The following is a 23,680-nucleotide window of genomic DNA, read 5'->3' on the forward strand; positions in this document are numbered from 1 at the left end:
CCCCCCAGGCCCACCATTTGTCGGATTTATGGTGAGTTTCATGCAGCCGGCCATCACCAGCGTTAACTTGATACCGGGCTCTCAGGAGCAACCACGCGCATGCCACTGACCGGAAGGCCAATTTAAAACCAATTGTGCTGCCTGACAAGTCTGAGCACAACACTGTATAGTTTTCCAACACCGCGAAGCCAATTTGACCCTCGCAACTGGTAGTATCAAAATTCAGCCACGTGTATATGCGCGGCCTTGAGGGTGCTTTAACTGAATTCACCCAGGAGTTACTGCCTGTCTTCTTATTGCTATCCTGCATATGCATGACCGTTAGGGTAACTTTAAACGCACTTCATTCTCGTCAATCTTAACCATAGAAAAGTATAGCTACCCGCATGCCATGAGGACGAGCGTACGTAACCGCACTCTTAGGCGCTGAGAGCTTGGGGCGAGCATTTACTACCATAGTTCAGATATAATGGAAATATAATGTACTGCAGTTAGCATTGACAGGAATAATGACGCATTGGCGTTTGGAGTATGCAGTATTCCTTACGGCGCAATTGTGAATAACGTGCACGTTGCATCACGTCCAGGTGCCGAGCGTGAGCGTGGGTGCTACCACAACGTCAGCCTGGAGAAGAAGACACCATGGCAGCTGCGAGACTTGCGGGGTTTTTTTTCAAGCACTTCGAACCGTCTGCGTATCTGTCGTCAAAAAAGCTGCGACCCGTGTTGATGCGCCTACTTATGTCATGTCATGTTTGCCTCAATTGAAGCAGCACTGTCTTCTATGCTTTTCAATTTCCTACCTGGCAACGTTCGTGGAACTGCAGGGCTTTTTTCTATCCGCACTGTGACCATTAAGATGAATAGCCAGCTTAAAGAAACTACTGCTTGAGCTGCCTGTGACGTGTATTTTTTGTTGGTGTGCTTTATCACTGTATTTGTTTGGTTGCTGTAATAAAGCATGAATATGAAAACCATACTTGCCGTACACTGTATTGCAAACTGTGCACTTGAGCCTGTGCTTTGTGCATCATACCTTGTACTCAAAAGTAGTAGCACCAGTATTTCCACAAAGGTTTCCCCTACGAATCATGCATGATTGCATTCTTAGCCAGCCAAGATAAGCCAGCGTCTGAAAGTGTTGCTGCCTTTCTATGCTGCCTTCTTTGCCAGTAACTTTCATTGGGTTCCGAATTGCACATTACCAAGGCCATAACTAGCAGGAACTCGAGCACATTTGACTGGAAAAGGTTGGTGCGCACTGAAAGGCAACCTTCATGAGATACCGGCTTGAAAAGGCGGGTTCTTTAAAAAGACCACTTTAAAATTCGCGCTAAAAACATACGTATGCGTGACATCATTCAACGTCACTCATACGTAGTTGCCCCCCAATATGGCGGTGCCCATGAGCCGCCATTTTTTGGACCAATGGGAGCCTATGGAACCTTCGCTACCATTGTACATATACCTTGTTAGCTGTGCGTTGTTTGTTCTTGCGGCCTGTCAGTTACATCGTATTTCGCTTAGAAATCCTTGCTTGACCTCTTAAACTACCCTGTTATATCATTATGAAATGCATCGCAAGCCTCAAGCCTTCGCAGTGTTCACCATTTGCAGCGCGCACACAGGATATGACCTGCAACTTGCTTTCAATGCTCGCTCGCCAACGGCATCAACGGTCTCCGGATAATAATGGAGTCATTCAGGTAAGGTTCGCTTCTTTTTTTTTTTTTTCCGCAACTGCAAGTTTAAAACGCGCAAAAGCGTGTAGACTTCTGTTCATTAGCACATATTTTGAAGCCTCAGTTTTACCAAGCGCTATTTTCTTGTACTGGGAGCAGTGGCATTGTCGCTTGTTCGAACATGGGAGGCGCGTAGGCGCTATTTGTTTTGGCAGTGCTGTAACCGCTAATTTTCTTCCGTAGACACAGAAGTATGTGTTCTTGTGCATACATACTTTAATAACTTCCATTTTTTATCATCACAAATATGCATCGGCAATCACGTTTACGTCCGGTTGAGTGAGGCATTACAATTTTGTTCCTTGCACTTCCAGGTGTACACTGTTTTTGAAAATGTTCTCCTGGAAGACAGCTGCTTGCTCAGGGTGGATGCTTGCTTGGTTGCTAAAGGCGTCCCGTGAACAGCATTAAGCTCGTAAGTGTGTTCTTCCGTCACATGATTCTCAAAAGGCACTACCATGATTAATGGTGATAAATGCTTTATTTGCCTACCTATGCTGTACAAGTGGAGGAACCGCGGCCTTAGGCTAAGCACATGCCCACAAAGTGCGGTCAGCTGTTGCCATGGTCTCCTAGGCTGTTCTGTCTGAGGACGTCATTGCATATTAGGGCACTTCAGATGGGCAAGCAGCTTGAGTATGCAAATGTGTTTGCTTGCACTTTATGTTCTGAAGATTAGTGTCGTGTGTAGCAGCCAATCAAGGAAGTAATCGTGAGTTGATCCGAAGAAAATGAATTGTTCATTTTTCACTTCCTGGCATACTTTTTTTCTTCTGTAGAAAAGTCACTTATAAACAGTATGTATACTTTTTTTATAGCTGCAGCATGGACATGCTGTTATAAAGCCACTTTGAAACCTCAAAGAAGTAAAGTTGCTATTTAGGTCATGCTCATAAGAAAGAGAAGCTGCTAAGAATGGCTCACGAATTAATTGTCGAGTCATAAAGAATATTCTTTGTTGCTGTGCAAAATAATGCAAAATGTCCTACATCTAAAAAAAAAAATCTGGAAACATTTCAGTGACCTGCTGCGTGCTTGCTGAAACACACACACACACAAAAAAGAAAATGAGGGTGGGGACCAATGTTGAGTGCACACAGGAAGTTGAGTAGCGGAGGAAGTCATCACCGAGCTCTATGACAGCAGACTTGGCATGGCAAGGAGTCATAGAGCACTGGCACGACAGTGTTGCATCGGCTTCAGCTCTTTCCACGCACTTTTGATGGCCTTCCATAACTCATCAGAATTTGCAGTGTGCAGGACCCTTTTTTGCAGAATGGCTTTTAATGCCTGAAATGTTTTCAGTGACTTTCATATCAGCGACCTTAGGAAGCCAAGCTAGTGTAATGGGCTACAAAGCTTTTCAAGGTGCACTTTCACAATGTGCGCCGTGAGGATAGGGAAAGAATGCTGCGGCAGAAAATGCCCATTCTTGTAAGCCATGATTGACAGCTCTTAACCACACGGCCAGAGTAAAGAGCACATAAATGACGAACACAGGTGCTGAACTTCAATTTTATTCTGTAACCACTAATATTCTGCTTATATACCCATAAAGGCACAGACAAGTGGCGATTTTTGACACTTGTGGCAACAAAAACTAATGTGACAAATAAAAACCAAAAAAAGTACCGAAAGGGCAAACCCGAACGAGGAGAGAACGAGATAGGCAAGTTATCTTTTAAGCCGCCAACACATGGAAAGTGGACTAATAAGTACAAAAAAATTACAAATGTGGAAGGAGAGCAGAAAATGGGTAGCAGAGGTAAAGGTAACAATTAGCACAGCAAAATGCATGAGATGAAGTGCACTAAAACTGAAATAAAAAAGCGTCATGAACAGCGACAATGAAGCCAACAATTGACATTGCCAAATGCAGAACACAAGCAGTACTAAATAGCTAAACCAAAGCAAATGAACGAAACGCGCATGATCAACAAGGGTGAAGTCATTAACATAGCGAAAGGATGAAGATGAGGTGCATAAAACCAAACAAGAAAGATAAAATGTCAAGAAATGAATTCAACAAATGTAACAAAACTAAAACCAGGCTAGATTAGAAAAGTCCATAAAGAAAGGCAATCTCTTTTTCCAAAAGTGAAATGGAGGGGGTGCTAACACAATCATCCTTGAGCCTCAAAATCTTGGCAGCTTCGACTATTTCATGTGTCAGCTTTACCAATGTGTTTTTAACACTGTTTTTTTTTTTTTTTTTCAATGATTGGGTGGCATGGCTTCTTTGAGTCGGTTCCTGCAGTGGACGGGCAGATTCCTGGGGGATTACCTAAGAAGTCATTTTAATGCTCCATTAGCCTTTCATTGATGCATCAAAAAGGCTTGTTTGTCCATGTATACCTTACGGCAAGTGAAAGGCTTAGAGTGAGAGCCTTCTGTATACTGCTCCTAAGGGTTTTCTGTGCTTCTTGGTGCGGCATCTTTTCTTTTTCATTAACGATCCACGAAAGCTGCAATAGTTGCTCAAGGGCAGAAAAGAACGTCAACTCCTGCTTTCTTTTCACTCATCGTAAGGTTGTGGGAAATTTGGTGCATGCAACGAATCACTGCAACCTTTTTGCGTGGCCTGTGCACTTCAGCCAGTGGTTGTGTTTTTGCACTTGGTGTTTTTCAGCACTTTTTCTGCGACAGTGGAGAGGACTTGTAATGGGTACCCTGATTGCGTGAGCCTGCATACCTTTTTCAAGAAGCTTTCTTGCAATTTGTGCTCGCATGACTTGTTCAAGGCGTTGACAAGGGCAGACTGGATGATATTTCTTTTGACCAGCTTTGGAACGAGCGGAGCTGCATGTTAGGAAGGGATTGTTTCCCCTTGGTCCAATCCGCCTTTTGCGCGAGTTTTCTGCGCATGCGCGAAGCCCCAGCGGCGACTGATGAAAACACACTGAGAGGCGTCGACGGCGCTTCTCGTCGCCGCACTCATAGCCAACGCACGGGGGCTGGAGGCGCGGTACGTTCACAGCCTCGGTAAAACGATGCCAACCACCTGTGCCGCTTACGTCTGCCACTCTCGAGGCGTGCCGGGATGCAAGACGCGTTTTGTTAGGTTTCCTTCGGCAAGCCGCGACCTGCAACGGCGTGAAGCTTGGATTAGGGCAACCAAGCGTCAAGACGTGAATGGGCGACCTTGGCAGCCGACTGCGTGCTCTCGACTGTGCGAAAAACACTTCGTTACAGGTATGTATGCATCTAAAGGAAATGTGCATGATGAAAAGTATCTACCGGAGTTTGCACCAAGCCTGTAACCCACCAGTGATAGCCGCAATGAGCATTTGTTCGGCGCGTCTGATGGCGATGTATTTTGTCGTTTGTTGCGAAGGGGCCGGGTAGCGCAGATATCAAAGGTGGTTGTGTGCGCTAGACCGTAATATTTAGCATGTTTTATTGCGACTGCCGCCTGACTAAAAAGAAGAAAAAAAAAAAAAAGGTGTTGTGATGCACCGCCGTCAGCGAGCCGAGTGGTTGAGCTGGTCATGAGGCTCGCGAACGGCAGTGCATTAAAACGCCGTATTTTTTTTTTCTTGTTAGTGAGGTGGCAGTCACGATAAAACATGCTAAATATTACGGCCTAGCGCACACAGCCGCCTGTGATATCTAAGCTACCTAGCCCTTTCGCACATAAAGATAAGAAGGGACAAAATACATCGCCTTCAGGCCCCGGTGCAACTGAAGCAATCACGCACCGAAGAAATCCTCATTGCAGCTATCACTGGTGTGCTACAGCCTGGGTGAAAACCAGTAGGTACTTTTCATCATGCCTATTTCGCTTAGATGCATACATACCTGTAGTATCTGTGTTTTTGCCGCTCGGAGCATATGACGCACTTGCACGACGCACAGTATTTTTTTTTTTTTTTTTAATTAAAGGCTCGCCTTCGTGCACGCCAAAGCATCCGGACTTTGTTCCTTTAATGTACGCAATCAGATGCACTTCGTTAGGGAGCTTGATAATCGTCGTCTTCGTCCAACCGTTCGCAACGGCAAGGAAACCGCCCGGCACAATAAATGAGTCTCCTGGAGGGTTCATGCTCGTTCACTTGCAGAGTGGATCGCTCTGGACGTAAAACAGGGTTGGTTCCTGACCGAGATGCGCATCCGATATGTAGGAGATTCACATATGTGTCACCAAGTTGTTGATTCCGCAGAAATCGGGGCGGAGGCAGAAATGAACGTTGGAGATCCTTTCACAACAGAATGACCATTCTCTGCGCACCGAGAACCTTTTCACCACTGCGACCACATCCGTTCCGACTCCTGAGGCCAGAAACCAGCTACAGCTCTGAATCATCCATTGCCAGAAAAATGCAGCGCGTTTCCTGCAGGTGTGCATTTCGGCCGGGACAATGCCCTTTTCACGGGGTGTGTATATGTGACTCTCTGCCGATCTTCGTGTATGAAATCCTATAGCTGCACGGTTGTAGATGACGCGAGGAGGAAGCGACGCCCATTGCACCATGCCGGCGCCGCGGTGACCGCATTGTGCTCGGTAACTCAAGACACCCCGCGCATATGCGCAGCTCAAAGTCACAGGATACGATTCCACCTAGCTCTGCAGCATCAACAAACCCCTGGCTGCTTTGCCCTTTGAGATCCCTCTCTCTCTCTGCCCCCACGCTCTCCTGTCTGCCGAAAACCTGCACGCGTCGAACACGGCCCGTGCTACACGCTCTTACAATACGAAGATAGTATATGCGTACGTGCGTTATGAGTGGATTGTGAAAACGCTCTACCTTCCCCCATACTGCGTGAACATGATATGCTGCAATCACTGTCACTACTTTCCACTCCGAGGCCAAAAAAGGGGGGAAGCTTTCGCTTTCTACCAGCGTTGGCGTGGCCATTTCGTATGGTGCGCTCTCGCGTCGTCTGCTACACTGCCGCTCAATGTGTTTCCCGCCCGCTCCCGCATGATGGTGCCACATCCTCGCGCAAAAGGCGGATTGCCCGGCACACATAACTGGGTGTAAAGAAGATTCTTAGTTCCAGGATGTGCATGGAATCATTGTCCGGCATTTCGTGCATAAATTTAAGGGGAGCCAGGGCACTCTTAAGGACACTAAAAATTTCAGGTACTTCATGAAAAAAAAGGCTTCCTTGTCACAGTCGAAAAGAACCAAGAAATCATCCACAAAGCAGAAAATATTTTGAACTTGTTAGTGTTTGAAATGGTTCCTGAGACTTTTGTCATGCATAGCTAAGAGCAGATCACTGATAACGGGGCAATACATGATCCAATGCAGATCGTGTGACTTTGGATAAAGTGTAAACCATTCCATTCTAGAAATGTTGATTTTAGGTACACAGAAAGCATAACCAAGAAACCATCTACAGAGACACCACACTCATTCTGGAAGGATACTGCTCCAGGTTTGTCGATAGCTTCACGAACGCATTTCATGAGGTCCCCCATCTTGAGGTATAGAATAAAATAATTTTAACATCTGTAGAAAAACACGGTAGGCTTTCTTTCTATTCCAGTTCAAAGACCTAATGATTTCATCTGCATTCTTTACCAGAAAGGTATCATCGATAGAAAGCAATTTCTGGTTGCCTTGCAAATACATAGAGACGTCTTTCTGCCAGGTATCCTCCGAAACAATAACGCACAGAGGGCACGAGAGGTATATCTGGCAGAAAGACGTCACTATGTATTTGCATGGCAACCTGAAATTACTTTTTATCGATGATCCCTTTCTGGTAAAGAATGCAGATGTAGTCATTAGGTTTTTGAACGGGAAAAGAAACAAAGCCTATCATGCCTTTTCTATAAATGCAAAAGGCTTGTTTTATTCTATACCTCAAGATGGACCTCATGAAATGCGTTCGCAAAGCTACTGACCAACATGGAACCATATCCTCCCAGAGTGAGTGTGGTGTCTCTGTAGATGGTCTCTTAGAATTGTTTTCTGTGTATCTAAAATAAACATTTGCAGAAAGGAATGATTCACACCTTATCCAAAAGCACGGGATCTGCATCATATCATGTATTACTTACTCCCTTGCTCAGTGATCTGTTCTTAGTTATGCATGACAGTAGTCTCAGGAATCGCTTTGAAAACTCACGAATTCAAAAAATTTTCTACTTTGGGGACGACTTCTTAGTTAATTTAGACCGTGACGTAGAAACCTTTTTTCATGAAGTACCTGAAGTTTTGAGTGTCTTTAAGAGTATCCTGGCTCCCCTTGAATTAAAGCAAGAAATGCCAGACAATGATTCCATGTGCTTCTTGGAACTAAGCATCTTCACACCCAGTCACGTGAGCTGGGCATTTGAACCAAGGGGCAACTAGCCCTTCCTATAATATGACTCCGCTCGTTCAAAGCTGGTTAGAAGAAATATCATCCAGTCTGCCCTTGTCAATGCCCTGAACAAGTCATGCGAGCACAAATTACAAGAAAGCTTCTTGAAAAAGGTATGCAGGCTCACGCAATCAGGGTACCCGTTACAAGTCCTTTCCACTGTCTCAGAAAAAGTGCTGAAGCACATAGGCAACACGATAATGTTCCAGGGATTCCTTACATGCACCAAATTTCCCACAACTTTACGACGAGTGAAAAGAAAGCAGGAGTTGACGTTGTTTTCTGCCCTCGAGCAACTATTGCAGCTTTGATGAATCGTTAATGAAGAAGAAAAGCAAAAAAAAAAATAAATAAATAAAAAAGAGGCCGCACTAAGAAGCACAGAAAACCCTTAGCAGCACATGCGGAAGGCGCTCACTCTAATCCTTTCACTTGCCGTAAGCTATACATGGACCAAACTGGCCGATGAAGGCTAATGGAGCATTAAAATGACTTATCAGGTATATCCCCCAGGAATCTGCCCGTCCACTGCAGGAACCGACTTAAAGAAGCCATGCCACCCAATCTTCGAAAAAAAACTGTGTTAAAAACTCATCGTTATAAGCTGACACATGAAATAGTTAAAGCTGCCAAGATTTTCAGGCTCAAGGATGATTGTGTTAGTACCCCCTCCATTTCACTCTTGGAAAAAAAGATTGCCTTTCTTTATGGACTTCTCTAATCTAGCCTGGTTTTAGCTTTATAACATTTGTTGAATTCATTTCTTGACATTTTATCTTTATTGTTTCGTTTTATGCACCTCATCTTCATCCTTTCGCAATGTAATTGTAGACTTCACCCTTGTTGCTCATGAGCATTTCCTTCATTTGCTTTGTTTTAGCTATTTAGTGCTCATCTTCTGCATTTAGCGGTCAATTGTTGGCTTCATCTTTCTTGTCATGCACTTTTTCTTTCAGTTTTAGTGTACTTCATCTCGTGCGTTTTGCTGTGTAATTGTTAGCTTACGTCTGTTACCCATTTTCTGTTACCATTGCATTTTTTTTTTCTGTTATTAGTCCGTTGTTCCACGTGTTGGCGGCTTAAAAAATGATTTGCCTATTTTGTTCTCCTCTTGTTCGGGTTTGCTCTTACAGTACTTCTTTTTGTTTTTATTTGTCACAAGTGTCGAAAATCACCACTAGTCGGTGCCTTTATGGGTATATAAGCAGAGTATCAGTAGTTCCAGAATAAGGTTAAAGTTCAGAGCCTGTGTTCGTCTTTTATGTGTTTACTCTGTCCGTGTGGTTAATTAAGCACTGTCAACCATGAATCAACACCATTAGCCCGACAACTTTTTCTATCCTTGCAAGGTCCTTTTAGCAGGTGAGAAAGGAGCTGGTGGCAATGATTACAAAATAAGCTTGGGAGCTCAGCTGACCATCAATGCAGGGAAGAGGTGAGAGGCTGTCTTTGTGGCAAACTCCCCCCCCCCCCCCTTCACATGTTTAAGGATTTTTGAGTGCTTGGCCTGAGGCCATTGACATAAAGGGGATCATACCTTAAAATAGCAGTATTTAATGAAAGTTACAGCCTTGGCAGCAAAACAAACATGGTATATAAGAAAGCAAGCCACAGGTCAAAAGACAAAAGTATAATCATTTACTTTTTAGCAACTAGGCAGCACTCTTTTTGTTTCTAGGCCCACCCAGTACAGGCCCACCCAGTGCTGCCTTAAAGTTAGAGCTTTTGTGTAGCCATCCTATCTGAATCCTGCTTTGTCACGCCTTTGCTTAATAAATTTATCTGACACATTAAGGCTCAGGGCAGCCCTTATCTCACCCCCGTTATGAACAGGCTGTCGCTAACAGAGGCAACAATTTGTAAATTCTTTTTGGTTGCTTTTTGGTGAGATAGTGGGAAGCATCTTTGATTTGGTCTTCATCCCGGTAAGTATGTATGATTATGCCCTCTGAACCCTCAGCCACTCCAGTTGCTTTTCTGTAGTGCGCTGTCCAGTGATGTCCCTCTAATTCAGAATCTTTTCGCTTGAGGTATCGCGGCAGCCTTATAGGTCCGTAGCCATGCTGAAGCTCTAAGCAATGCATGTTGATAACTGTCCATTTTACAGATTGAAAAAGCGTTCACATCAGAAAGTGAGAAATGAACGATCCATAAATGGGTGTGTTTGGCCAGTGTTTAAATTGCATTTCTTCAATTGTTTGCTGTATAGGACAGTCTTCAGAACAATAAATATGAGCAAGGCCGTTTGTCTGCTCATGCTGCCTGTTCACCTGAAGTGTGCTAATGTGGAGTAACATCCTTAAAGAACAGTATAGCAGATGTGGGCATGCTATTCAACCCATGTACAACCTCTTGACCAATCACTTTGTGGCTAAGTGCAGTTACTACAGGCCTACTATTACCTTCCATGCTATGTGTGTGTTAATTGTTGCACTCCTTATTTAATCTTAAGAGAATGATCTGTGTAGGTAATTGCATAAAATGGATCACTACCTTATTTTGACAACTGATTTATTGCTATTGCTGCCATGCAGCATGTGACACTGATTGAGTGTATTGTTCTCAAGCACTTCCTTCAGCCAATGCTTGGTTTAATAATTTTGTTGTCATTGTCTTGTGTTAAGTAATGGCAATAATTAGTGAACTGGTTGATCTTGTGCCCTTCCAGCAGGTGTGCTTCTGCTTGGCAGCACATGAGAATCAGTGATTCTTGTTTATAAGTCACTGTATCTGTTCTGTTCCCAAACATGTAATTGTACTCAAGGGGACTCAATCACAGTTCTTCAATGCTGTTTTTTTTTTGTAATACACTAGTTGACTTTGCTTTATATTTGATGATATGTATTCTTTCCTTGACTATCATTGTGTATATCAGTGGGCCTCTTAGATTATCCACTGTCCGCAGGTCGCCTGAGTACAGCCCAGCCATTTGTTTACTAGGGTTGCTCTGGCGTTAGTCTTTCTCCAGGTGGACAGTTCCGGGCTACCTGCTGGCTGCTAGACTTGCCAGGATGATTTTATGTTGGCTACTCGCATCCAACTAGCAAACAACGGAGAGGTGATGGGGAGGTGAGGAATGTCTGCGGCTGTTTTTATTGACTAGGACCGCAGAGCTTCGGGTGAAATTATCTTTTGTTTTTAGGGTGTCTTTAATAATGTGCAGGCAGGTGCTCATTTCAGCTGATCTGCAGTGCTCATTTATTACATCTTTAACTGTCGCCGCATACATATTTTGTATGTGTGTGACATTGTCTCCCATCACATAATTTACAAGATCAGATGTTCGTTCCATATTGAGCTTAATGAGTTCGGATTTGCAAATTATATTTCATCTGTCAAGTTCTAGCATCAACTTATTTTACAGCATTGTTCGAGGAGCGTGAGAGCAGACCTCAATTCCCTGTGCACTCAGGCATGCACATTCATGCAAGTATATCGTCAGCATGCGATACACGGTCCGAGTGTTCGGTATTTACTTTTGTAGCGCAGTGGAAAGGACATACTTTGGTAATTGCTCAGAAATATTTTAAGATGTAACGCATGCATGCACTATCACGTTTCACTTGATTCATTAAGGTGGTCACGACAGCTAACAACTGAGCATAAACTAGTTATTGCATTTCACTCCTCACACGTTAAATTATAAATCCTCGAAATTTGAGCTCATTCGGTGCAGCAGATAGTTTTAAAAATAATTTTTGTTATTATTGAAATTGGCTTTCTGGTCTGGCAACCATTGGCCGCTGACGTCATGAGATATCATTCCCATGTCGTCTGCTATTCGCGATGTAGTCTATGTAGGCTGCACTTTTGCATTCATGCTTGGATGGTGGTCACAGATTTTTTTTTTTCAGCAAAAATATTTTATTCGCATATTCTCTTTTCCTTGAAAAGCCTTTACTATAATATGCGACTTTAGTGATCCTCGGACTTGTTTTGGGCTTCGTCTAGAGATTGCCGAGGAGGCTGAAATGGACGGGCTCATGCTGTATAATTCAGCATACAGTCAGAAGCATCTTATTCTTACACTATGAGATTTAGCTTGTTTTAGCAACAAGCACTCACGCATATAAAAAGGTACTTGTCCGTTTCTTCCCGCCGTGTACCCGCGCCACGAAAGTGGGGAGGGGTTAGCATTATGTTCCTGATTGCTGAGGTATTGCCGTTGCTCTTTCGGTCCAAAAACTAAGAGTAAGCAAGCATTACCTTGAGGCGAGAGCATACCTTGCAACATTAAAGGAGCAGACAAAACTTTTAAACAAAGCAGTACCTCTTGACGACCTTCCATTGATCAGTTCCGTCGGTGTCACGGGGCCGAAAACCTCACACTACGGTGATAGGTGCTGGTCGTGCTGGCGTCGTCGCCAGTGTAATGCGAAAAATCATGCGTCGATAAGCTAAAGCTGATAAGCTGACTGACCGTGCCTTATGCTGAAGGAAACATGCCTTATTCTATATTGCTTTTGTGCAGTAGCATCTTCATCAAGCGCTTTCGTCTGAGGGTCGGCCACTGAGTCAATCAACTCCCCCCCCCTCCCTGCAAAGAAAAAAAAAGTGTCCTTTGATATTGCAGCCTGCATTTCAGACGACGCTCCACCGTGCATAGTCTCCTGTCCGCAGTGATAAGAATGTTTTTAATATGAAAGCGCCTCTACTTTAATAAAACTTTAGCAGCACACCTCTGATTTGAATTCATTATGCAATTGGGGCTGGTACAAAAGCAGCCAATGGTGTGTGCTGTGCCTTCACTGTGGGGAACAACTGCTAGCATGACCAGCGTGGCAGTACGGCCTTGCATGTTGTTTTTCATGCATGATGGCTCACACGGGGAAGATTGGGAAAAAATAAGGCGATAGATAGTGCATGCATTTGGCATTTCTCAAATATTTCTGAGTGCTTCCGAAAACACATTCTTTTTTCACTGTGCAGAAAAATGAAATGAAGACGTGAAAAATTAATGCACTCATGATACTGATGTACTGTCTTTGCCAGAAGTAACCAGGCTGCGTGTTCCGCTTCTCAGTCGGTTAGCAGAGAATTCATAAAACTTCTGATGCTGTAAATTGGTGCAACATAAATGAGAGCTCCTGTCTTCACTTGCCAAAAAGTTATGATCCTCAGGGGATCCATGTTAGCTTCAGAATACAAGCAAGAAGCAAAACATGCAGCCTGGTTACTTTTGGCAAAGACGGTACATGCACTTATTAATGTGCCTTCTCGAGTACGTACTGGGAGCTGCAACCCACGGCAATGCTCGAGAAGGTCCTCAAACAGCAAGTCAAGTAAAATAAGCTGAGTACGGACTTGAGAGATGAAACGTATTTTGCAAATAAATCGATTTAATGAGCATAGTATGATGCAAACATCTGCACTTGTAAATGGTGAGAAGAGATATGTTGCCCCACATACACAAAATAAGTAAGCAATGGCAATGGAAAGACACACAAGATGTCCACCACGACTGGCAGAAATAAGCGCTATCCTTGAGATTGTACGAAATGTCTTGTTCACTAAAGTACCGCACATGCTCACCACTTCCATATAACCTCTGTTGTCTGCTAGCCGCCCAAGCGCAACCCACACTAAATCATCCTTGTGAGAGTGTGGCATTCAGTGGCATATCATCAGAGAAAAAATGACCCCCCCCCCCCCCCCATACACACAGAAAAATGTAAGAGCTGGCTCCACGCTCGGGCGCCCCTTAGGCTAATAACTTAAGCCCAGTGACAAGGTGGCACGTATGCGGAAACAAACGATAAAAAAGAGTAAGCGTGACAAATGTCTCTTAAATGTAATTTATGTTCATTATTTTACTTGTGTTTGCTGTGTTTTTGGTCATTTATTTTTAATGTGACAGTATTGAAGGCCCCGTTTCCCCAAAATCTTGCATTGTTGGTGGCAACGTCGTGAGCAAAAAAGTCATGAGCAGGGTTCTAGCATTTGGTAATAAGCAGGTGACATTTTTGTGAGTCAGGCATTGATTTTTGGTGTTAGTTTGTGTGGCATCATGAGGCCGCATGAGATGCCGAATTGCCTGGAGCTCCTTACGAATGAAGGGTGAGATGGGCCCTTCCGAGTCGCACTTTTGTGCAATGTTGCTAAAGCTGGTATATATATATATCTATGTCAGGTTGTCTTTCAGATAATGTGGTAGCTTATCACTGTATGCTAATGAATGTTTGAGATAAATGGATCAGTGACGAAGCGAATAGCAGTATGCAAGTACGAAAAGGTGGGTCACCTTGTAGAAATGCAGACTGAAGACAGTCAAACTACCACATTATACCCTTAAAGGCAAACTTTAAGTATCCCTCCAGGTCTTAATTTTAATTTATTTATCCGAGGGCTGTTTTTAGCACCTGTTTTCCTTCCGGATTTGGTTTTCATTTATAATTGTGTGAATTTAAGGTAGTCTCATTTCTCGCAAGGGTGGAAGAACGGGCTAGTTGCTGGTTCATATTAGGAAAGGAAAAAATGATTGCACACTCGACAAAGTGCTGTGTTGTCATTTTTTGTTCATGTCTCAAAAATGCGCTGTTATTTTTTCTCAAGCTCTCTGTTCTTACTGAGCTTCTTCATTTCACCTCAGATGCATGACCTACAGTAATGAAGAAGGACATGCCTCTTTGTTTATGCCTTATCACTTAATGTTGTAGTATTATATTTTTTTTCTTATGTCTATAGCCCTGTGTTTTAGATAAAAAAAACGACCGAGGTTGCCCTGCTTTGTTATATTGAACAACAATGCACCATAAAGTCATCCCGCTGTCAAAACATGCATGAACATCGGAGCATATCCTACCTTCTGTTATCACTCTCAAAGAAAGTGACTAGTATGCAGAAACACTAAGGCGGTAGGCATTGCTAGTGAAGTTAACTGCCGCCTGACCACATGCCCACAGGCTACGAGGTCAGCCACTCAGTGTGTATGTGTGTAAGGGCTGATGTGTTAGCAGAATTAGGGTAGCAGCAGCTTCTCTACACTGCCAGGAAATGAACCACTGACAGGGTTTTAATTAGTTTGAATACTTGTCACGCAGTATGCTGTGTTGGTCCAACTGGTCACATTGCAATGCATCACCTTCTTAGTTGGATCTCTGCCTTCTCCACTACTGCAGAGTGTAGGTAGCAGTGTGTTATTAGTCTGTGCAGACGTAATTGAGCGGAAAGGTTGCTTTGTGGTCCAAGCAACAGCGATCCGATATCACCTTTCTTAAAGGTTGTTGGGCTGGTGGAGTGCATTACACAAATATTACATGTATAATGTATGTTCTGCATGCACATGTGCTTGGTAGCATTGCCGCAGTATCTTTGACTATTCAGGATCGATGACAAGAATGCCAGCCTACCTACCACCAGCTGTTGTGAACACCTCAACTGCTTTATTATTGCATTCCTAAAGCAGCACACCCACAACCAATGACTGCATCAGGCGCCTGAATGCTTGGATATCTGACTTTATTTGTATTTAACAGTAAACAAAAAGACAATGTGAAGGTGTATGTATCTATAGATAGCTCTGTTGCTGACTTTCAGTGATCAGTTTAAAGAATGTGTAAAAGCCAGCACTTTTCCACGTGCGTATGTCCATAAAATTTAGTAAGGGTTACATTTTTCATTCAGAACTGATACTGGTGTCTTTCTAATGCACCGTTAATGTGTGGTAAAAACTGCAGATTCAGTTCTTACAAAATTAATGCAGTCATGTGATTTATTTCCCAGCAGATGGCTGCGGTTTCACCCCCAGGGCACATATATGGCAATTTTGCAGTGATCTTAACTGAAGGTGTAAGGAAATAGCATCATGAAAAGGCAAGCAATTAGCTGAAAGAGCATAAACAAGACCACTGTAAAGGCAAATTGCTTTACGTTGCTAGTGGGGACGCAATAAGTATGCTTATTACGGTTGCCTGTGCATAGTGTCACTTTTCCTAGTAGCCTGAAACAACAGACGGATGCATTGCTACAGACATACAACAGATATCTTTCAGCAGGGTGGCAAGAAGGGAGAGGTAGACTGCAGACTATCTTTGCATAATGCAGTCTAGCACTTTGCCAAGTGTAAATAATACTGAGAAAGGGCAACCCTTTTATGCAATACATTTTCTCAAAAAGCCTAAACGACCTGATCATCCATACCAAGGAAATATAGAGTGCCTTTTACACTCGACTAAGGGCTACATTTATGCATGAGCCACTCCTTGTAAATTTGGAACCTGTTATTTGGAAGGAACCTGTTATTTTGACAGTAGCTCCACCCTCGTTCACAATAAGCATTTGTGATAGCTGAGGCCAATATAGGTGGGCTCTACTTCAGAGCTAGAAAAAAGTAGTGAAACCAGTACCAACAAGTTCCATAAGTACTCACTGGTACCAAGCTGTCGAGGATTTTCTCTTTAGTCTGACATATCGAATACACACACATGTGGCAGCTGTTAAATTAGGTTAAAAAAAAATAAAAACAGTAGGCGATAATGCGTGAACAAATTCATCTTCTTCATTGCTGTAGGTAATGCATCTGGGGTGGAATGAAAAAACTCAGTAAGAATAGAGAGCTTGGGAAAAAAATAAACCGCACTCCTAAGACATTGAAAAAGAAAGAGATGACAACACAGCGCTTTGTCCTTGTCTCAAGAGAGTGCTGTTTTTTTTTCCCAGAGATGAACTACCAGCTAGCTCATTTTTCCACCCTTGCAGGAACAGAGACCACCTTAAATCGACGCGGTGCTACAAATGGAAACCAAGTCCGGAAGGAAAGCAGGTGTTAAAAATCTCGGAAAAATAAATTAAACCTAACTTTAAAACCTGCAGGGATACCTAAAGTCTGCCTTTAAGGGTATGCTGCTAGTTGCTTCGTCACTGATCCATTTATTTCAAACATTTATTAACATACAGTGATAAGCTACCACATTATCTGAAAGACAACCTGACATATATATACTTGCTTTAACAATTGTATAAAAGTGCAACTCGGAGGGGCTTGATTGCCATCTCACTCTTCAATCACAAGGAGCTCCTAGCAATTCGGCATCTCATGCGGCCTCATGATGCCACACAAACTAACACCAAAACTCAATGCCTGACCCACAAAAATGTCACCTGCTTATTACCAAATGCTAGAACCCTGCTTATGACTATTTGCTCAAGACATTGTCAACAATAATGCAAGATTTTGGGGAGAATGGGGCCTTCAATACTGTCACATTAAAAATAAATGACCAAAAGCACAGCAAAAACAGGTAAAATAATGAATATAAATTACGTTTGAGACATTTGTCACACTTACTCTTCTTTTTTATTTTAGTTTCTGCATACGTGCTGCCTTTTGAGTGCACTTAAGTTATCTCATTAGCCTACGGGGCGCCCGAGCGTGGAGCCAGCTCTTGCATTTTTCTGTGTGTAGGGGGGAGGGAGGCTACTTTTGGTTGCTCCAGAATGCGTTCATTTTTTCTCGACGATATGCTGCTGGATGCCAGACTTTCACAAGGATGATTTAGTGCGGGCTGCGCTTGGGTAGCTAGCAGACAACAGAGGTGATATGGAAGTGGTGAGCATGTGCGGTACTTCATTGAACACGACATATCGTACAATCTCAAGGATAGTGCTTATTTCTGCCACTCGTGATGGACATCATGTGCGTCTTTCCATTGCCATTGTTTACTTATTTTGTGTATGTGGGGCAACATATCTCTTCTCACCATTTAAAAGTGCAGATGTTTGCGTCATACTATGCGCATTAAGCCGATTGATTTGTAAAATGCATTTCATCTCAAGTCCATACTCGGTTTACTTTACATGGCTTGCTATTTGAGGGCTTTCTCGGGCATTAGCGCGGATTGCAGCTCCCTGTGCTTAGTCAGGAAGGCACATTAATTCGTACATGTACAGGGACCTTCAAAATATGTGCGAACACAGCGAAGCGTGCCCGCGCTCCGTGAGCGTCAGCGCATCCGGCGCGGTCGCGCATCGAAACAATGTGGCGCATGCGCACGCTATGTGCACATGCGAACGCTTCGAATATGTGCGAATATGCGCGAACGCTTCGCCGTGTTCGCACATATTTTGAAGGACCCTGTACATCAGTATCATGAGTGCGCTCATTTTTCACATCTTCATTTCATTTTTCTGCGAAGTGGAAAAAGGACGTGTTTTGGAAAACATTCAAATATGTGAGAAATGACCAATGCATGCACTATCTATCACTTTATTCGTTCCCAATCTTCCGCGTCATGCATCATGCATGGACACCAACATGCAAGGAGTGTCACGTTGGTCATGCTAGCGGTTTCTCCACAGTGACGGCACAGCACACACCATTGGCTGCTTTTGTACCAGCCCCAATTGCATAAAGAATTCAAACCTGCGGTGTGCAGCTTAATTTTTATTTATGGTAGAGGCGCTTGCATATTAAAAACATTCTTATCGACGTTATGCATGGATGACGGCATGCAACAGACACACTGTCGTGTCAGCTCTACCACATAGTGTCCTCTTTTCCCCTGATAGATTCCTAAGACTGCACTGCATTCCCATCCAGCAATGGTGCCAAAGTTCGAGCGTCACCGATGCTGGCATCGACAAATCCCATTGATGCTCTCTCTCTCATGCTCCCTGTTTCCGCACTCCTTTATGTTGAGTTTTGAGAAACTAAAATCAGCTTTAAACCTGTGCCCTTTTAGCCATTTAAAGCTGTGTCTAGCTGGGTCAAAGCTATTGCATGACCTTTCAATTTTTTTTTATCATATGTTTTTGGACTCCTAAAATCGTGACTCCCATTTGAGAAACATTGCTTTTTGATGGCTGAAGTGAAACATGATAGTGCATGCATGTGGTACATCTCAAATATATCTGAGCTATTACCAGAGCATGTCCTCATTTCCACTGCATTGAAAAATAAAATACCATGCACCCAGATTGTGTTTCACACACTGGCGATATGCTTGCATGAATGCGCATGCCTGAGCATGTACTGAGGGCTATGATCTGATGTCACACTCGAGAAGGTCATTAAATGATACCATAAAATAAGCTGAGGCTATGCACTTGACAGATGAAAGATACATAGAGAATCCGAGTTCAGTGAGTTCATTATGAAATAGAAATCTGCAATTGTCAGTTGCCTGGTGGGAAAGAGTGCCGCATGCATATTATACGTATATAAGCAGCGACAGCTGACAAAGAAAAAGATACCATAGGTGGGCACCATGGATCAGCTAAGAGCACCTATGATGCCCTCGGATAAAAGAAATGTCGCATGATACTCCTGTCCTTCTAGTCAGTTTAAAAATGGTGCATAAATTTCTCACTTCTATATCACCTCTCCATTGTCTGCTAGTTGGAGGGCTGCAGCGAGCATAAAATAATCCTGCCATGTCTGGCTGCCAGTAGGTACAAACAAGACAAATATGAATAAAAATTGAAAACGTTGCTTATGCTTTCTCTAGTTTCGCTGGCTGCTAGCTTCCCTATGTAATTTGTCATTTGATAGATTTCATTACTACAAAAGCAGCGTCACTTCAAAATTTACATTGTCATGGTCTTGCCTGAGTGGCAGTATTAACTTAAAAATGTATAGACACCATAATAATGCCACAGCATTCATGGCTTTATTCTGGATATAGTCTGATATAGGCATTTTGAGCAAAAATCATGGGCATATCTCTAGCATGTGGTGGTTGGCTAGTGACATGGCTGGACACTGCTCAGTGGTTGTGCATGTCACGAGTCTACATGACACGGCTAAAGGCCCGTTCACACTTGCGACTAGCAGCGGTCGCGTGACCGTTTTGGTCGAAAAGCGACAGTCGCAAATGGTCGCATCGGTCGAAAAGCGACTGCCGCGGGCCGATCGGGCACTGCTCGAATTTTCAGTCGCGCGACTACTAGTCGCAAACCATTTCACCAATCAGCGAGGTCCCGGAGTACTTGATCGAGCACCTTCTCAATGCAATTAAAGAATACCCCTACCTTTTCAACAAACGGCACCCGGAATTCAAAGGCAGGGAGATAGGATATGGCCTGGGAGGAGATTGGAAAGATATTTGGACTATCTGGTAAATACCATGAACTTTTAAGAAATGGATTTTTCACGCAGGTGCAACATTTTATATTGACACCACGGTGATTGACATTGTCTATTCGTCGTCGGCGTTTTCCTGGAAACACGAGAGCGCGGCATGCGTACCGGCTCGCCTGAAAAAGCTGAAGTGTCTGGCAGGCGGCAGCTACCGACGTTCACTGTCATCGCCCAGCAGCTCTCCTACTCCCAACTCGTTCGGAACGAGAACAGAACGAGAAGGCGACTGTCGCAAGTGTGAACATTGGTAGTGGCGAGCTCCTCTCCTCTGGTCGCGCGACTGGTAGTCGCAAGTGTGAATAGACCTTAAGTTGGCAGATAGGAATTCTGGCTTTAACCAAGCCATTAAATGTGCCCGAGTGACCTAGGGGTAGCATGTCTTTGTCTGGATCCAAGGTTCTTTGGATCCAGTCAACCAGGCATCCCCAGGTGACTCAGGTAGGTTCAGATCTCTTGGTTAAAGCAGGTCTCTATCTTTATGTGGTCTAACATAATGTGATGGCTTACAACTGCGTTAATGAGTATGCACAACATAATAGAATAAATTGTGGGGTTACTCAGTTACCCTGTAGTGAAGTGTCTGTACATGAATGAGAATCCACACGGAAGCCCCAATGTGCTCCATCATACACTTAAGGTAGAGTTTAAAGGACCCCCGATTTTTTTGCGTGTTGTCTTTGTAACAGTGTGCATGACTATACATGGATTACCACATAGTATTTGTTTATGGCTGCTAAATAATACAATCTCTCCCATCATCTGTTTCAATTTCAATGCCATAGCAATGGCTGTGTCAGAAATCAGTATAGGTCATGGAAGGCATGAAAAACAAGAAACTGCAATATCTGCTTCATGATTTTATTCACTATATCGCTGAAGCTAGCCTGGTTCAGGAGCAGTCATCACACCGAACGTGCCTTTATGACCTTCTTGATATTTGACACATAAGCCTTCTTCTCCTGGATTCTAAATATAACTAAACTCAAGGATTCATTCAAGTTATTAACACGAAAGCGTTACTTCGCTATGTTCACAGATTTCTGTCCGTAGACCGCACCCGCAAAATCGTGTCCGCAGCAGTTGCAAGTAATTAAGAAACGTGAGAGGTTAATGAGTGGTGTCAATCGATAGAGGCTGACATAATGTTGCTGCCGAAAAATAGGCCAGTAAGATAGTTAGGTAATTACAGGCAAAAAATGTAAAAGTTCTCTGCAGCAGTTGTGAGTAATTGAGAAGTGGTAGAGGTTAATGAGTCCAATTGATAGAGGGTGACGTAGTGTTGTGTGCAAAATAATAATTAGGCCAATAAGGTAATTAGGTAATTAATTAGAGGCAAAACATGCAAAATCATGTCCGTAGCAGTTGTGAGTGATTGAGAAATCGTAGAGGTTAATGAGTGGTGTTAATTGATAGAGGGTGATGTAATGTGTGCAAAGAATTAGGCCATTAAGGTAATTAGGTAATTAATAAGAGGCAAAAAATGAAACAGTAAAGGCAAAAATGGTCTCATTAGCTAATGGCTTGGTGCCACATTTGAATGTATCAAATACTAAAATAATTAAACCAGTGAATTAAGGTGACTTCAAGTATGTGACATTACACAACCTGAAGTCGAGCTAAAAAAGGACATATGAAGGGATTAGCATGCAATTTCAAAGTACCAAAGACTAAAGTAGTTAAGGCAGTCAATTAGAGTGGCGTCAAAAGTGTGACGTCACACAACTGGAAATAGAGCTGAAAAAGGGCATAGGAAGGGATTGTGCAATTTGAAAGTACCAAAGACTAAAATGAATAAACAAGAAGTGGATAATGTGAGCTAGAGGCTGTGACGTCGCACTACCAACCGGAAGTCTAGCTGAAGAAGGGCATAGGAAGGGATTGGTGCACAATTTGAAAGTACCAAAGAAAATGGGTAAACAATAAGTGAATTAAGCAACCAACAGCAGATTCCGTGCTTTTGCATTACTCCAATTCAGATTCTGCAGCGCTGTTTTTAGTTGTAGATGGATGCCACTCTGCAGAAGCGGCCTCAGTAAACTCCAGAGGGAGTGGAGATTCGCCAGTACAGCTGCATGTGTTCTACATCCAAAGCCAATTCTCGAGCAACAAACGGTCCAGTGCCGGCCAGGCTTGTGTTTAGCCTCTGAGGGACTAGCATAGTGGTATTCCCACTTGAGGTATAGCAAATTGGCAGTCAGAATAAACGAAGTATGTGGATTTCTAGATCACTAGCTTTGTTTAATGATTTGGAATGAAAAGTCTACACTTGGTCATGATGTGCCACTGCTAGGGCATACCTAGGTGGCGACCCCAGGCGTTCACACCAAGTTTTGTTTTGTTGCATTAGCTGTAGGTTAAAATGAAAACTTGAGATTAGGAGTATGTTTAGTTGCTTATAATGGTTTGCTTTAACCTCCCTTGCATTGTTTTTATTCTATATGCAGGCACCTGGAAAATGCAAGGATATCTTGAGCGGCTTCACTCGGCTCGGCAAGCTGCGATGTGGTCGAGCGGCAGGATCACTTGGTTAAAACTTTGCTCACAGGATCACTTGGCTTGTAGCAGTGTTCTGGGCATCTAATGCCAATTAGACTGTGGTGTCGAAAACACTGATGGGCCTAGACCTCACAGAGCACATCCCAAATGTATTGCTGGCATGCACAGCGATTGTGAGAAAATAAAAGCTGTCATCAGCGTGCTTTTGCATCCCTATTTATTGAAGCACCGATTTCACATCACAGACTGTTGTGTGCATGGTGCAAGAAGTGTGGAAAAAATTTGTACATTCACCATTGAACAGTGTGTAGTGGAAATACTATGCACCGTTTTGCAGAGGAAGGTATGGCCAAAGTGAGTCCTACAAAACATATGGCTGGAACTGGTTTAAAAAATGGTAGGATATGTAAAACGCCATGAAATTCCATCAGGAGGAGTAAAATAAAACTCTCCTTGAAGGAGTACAGGCACTCCTATCAGTGGAGTCCTTGAACTCCTCCTGGAAGAGTTGTAGGACGCTACTACAGTGTGTAGTTTTACTCCTTTCGGAGGAGTACCTTTACTCTATTCACAGGAGTAGCGCAGTACTCCATCAGTGGAGTCCGATTACTCTATGGCTAGAGAGAGTTCTTTTACTCTGGAAAAAGGAGTCGTATATGGGACAAGCGAAAACTCCTCCAAATGGAGTTCTAGTACTCCTTCTGTTTTTAGAGTGTACCGCCATCGTGCGAACACAGCTCATAGCCAAATTCGCCCGAGAGAGAACATGGTGCTTTTGACTGAGAGTAAACAACCTACTTCACAAAATGTTCTACCTTTCACAGCACTATCCAACACATGTCATTGACAAAATACTCGAAATAACGCCTCGTGTTCCATGTGGAGCTCGCCGTCGACGGTCAGCCAGCCGATTGCAACGGCCAACTAGTTTTCGCCGTTCACAACTCGACGGCACTCGGAACATCTTGTATCGCGTTCTAGTTGAGTTGCCATAGTTGGAAGCCGAGCACAACAACACATTCCCAGCACATTGAGCGCAAATATCAAAAGA

At 43.4% G+C, this 23,680-nt stretch overlaps 1 long non-coding RNA gene across 2 annotated transcripts; it reads left to right on the plus strand.

The window, feature by feature from the left end:
- Positions 1 to 1,477: 1,477 nt before the first annotated feature.
- LOC146186715 (uncharacterized) lies at positions 1,478 to 22,820 on the plus strand. 2 transcript variants are annotated; one of them, XR_014708161.1, is made up of 4 exons: positions 1,478 to 1,706; positions 2,057 to 2,157; positions 11,015 to 11,126; positions 22,578 to 22,820. It is a non-coding gene; the product is annotated as an uncharacterized LOC146186715 (long non-coding RNA). The 2 variants fall into 2 exon arrangements; XR_014708160.1 differs by lacking the exon at positions 11,015 to 11,126 and having other exon boundaries at positions 22,578 to 22,817.
- The last annotated feature ends 860 nt before the right edge of the window (positions 22,821 to 23,680 follow it).

Source organism: Amblyomma maculatum, chromosome 6, assembly GCF_055883805.1.
Source record: "Amblyomma maculatum isolate TAMU_Amacu chromosome 6, ASM5588380v1, whole genome shotgun sequence".
Taxonomy (NCBI): Eukaryota; Metazoa; Arthropoda; class Arachnida; order Ixodida; family Ixodidae; genus Amblyomma; species Amblyomma maculatum.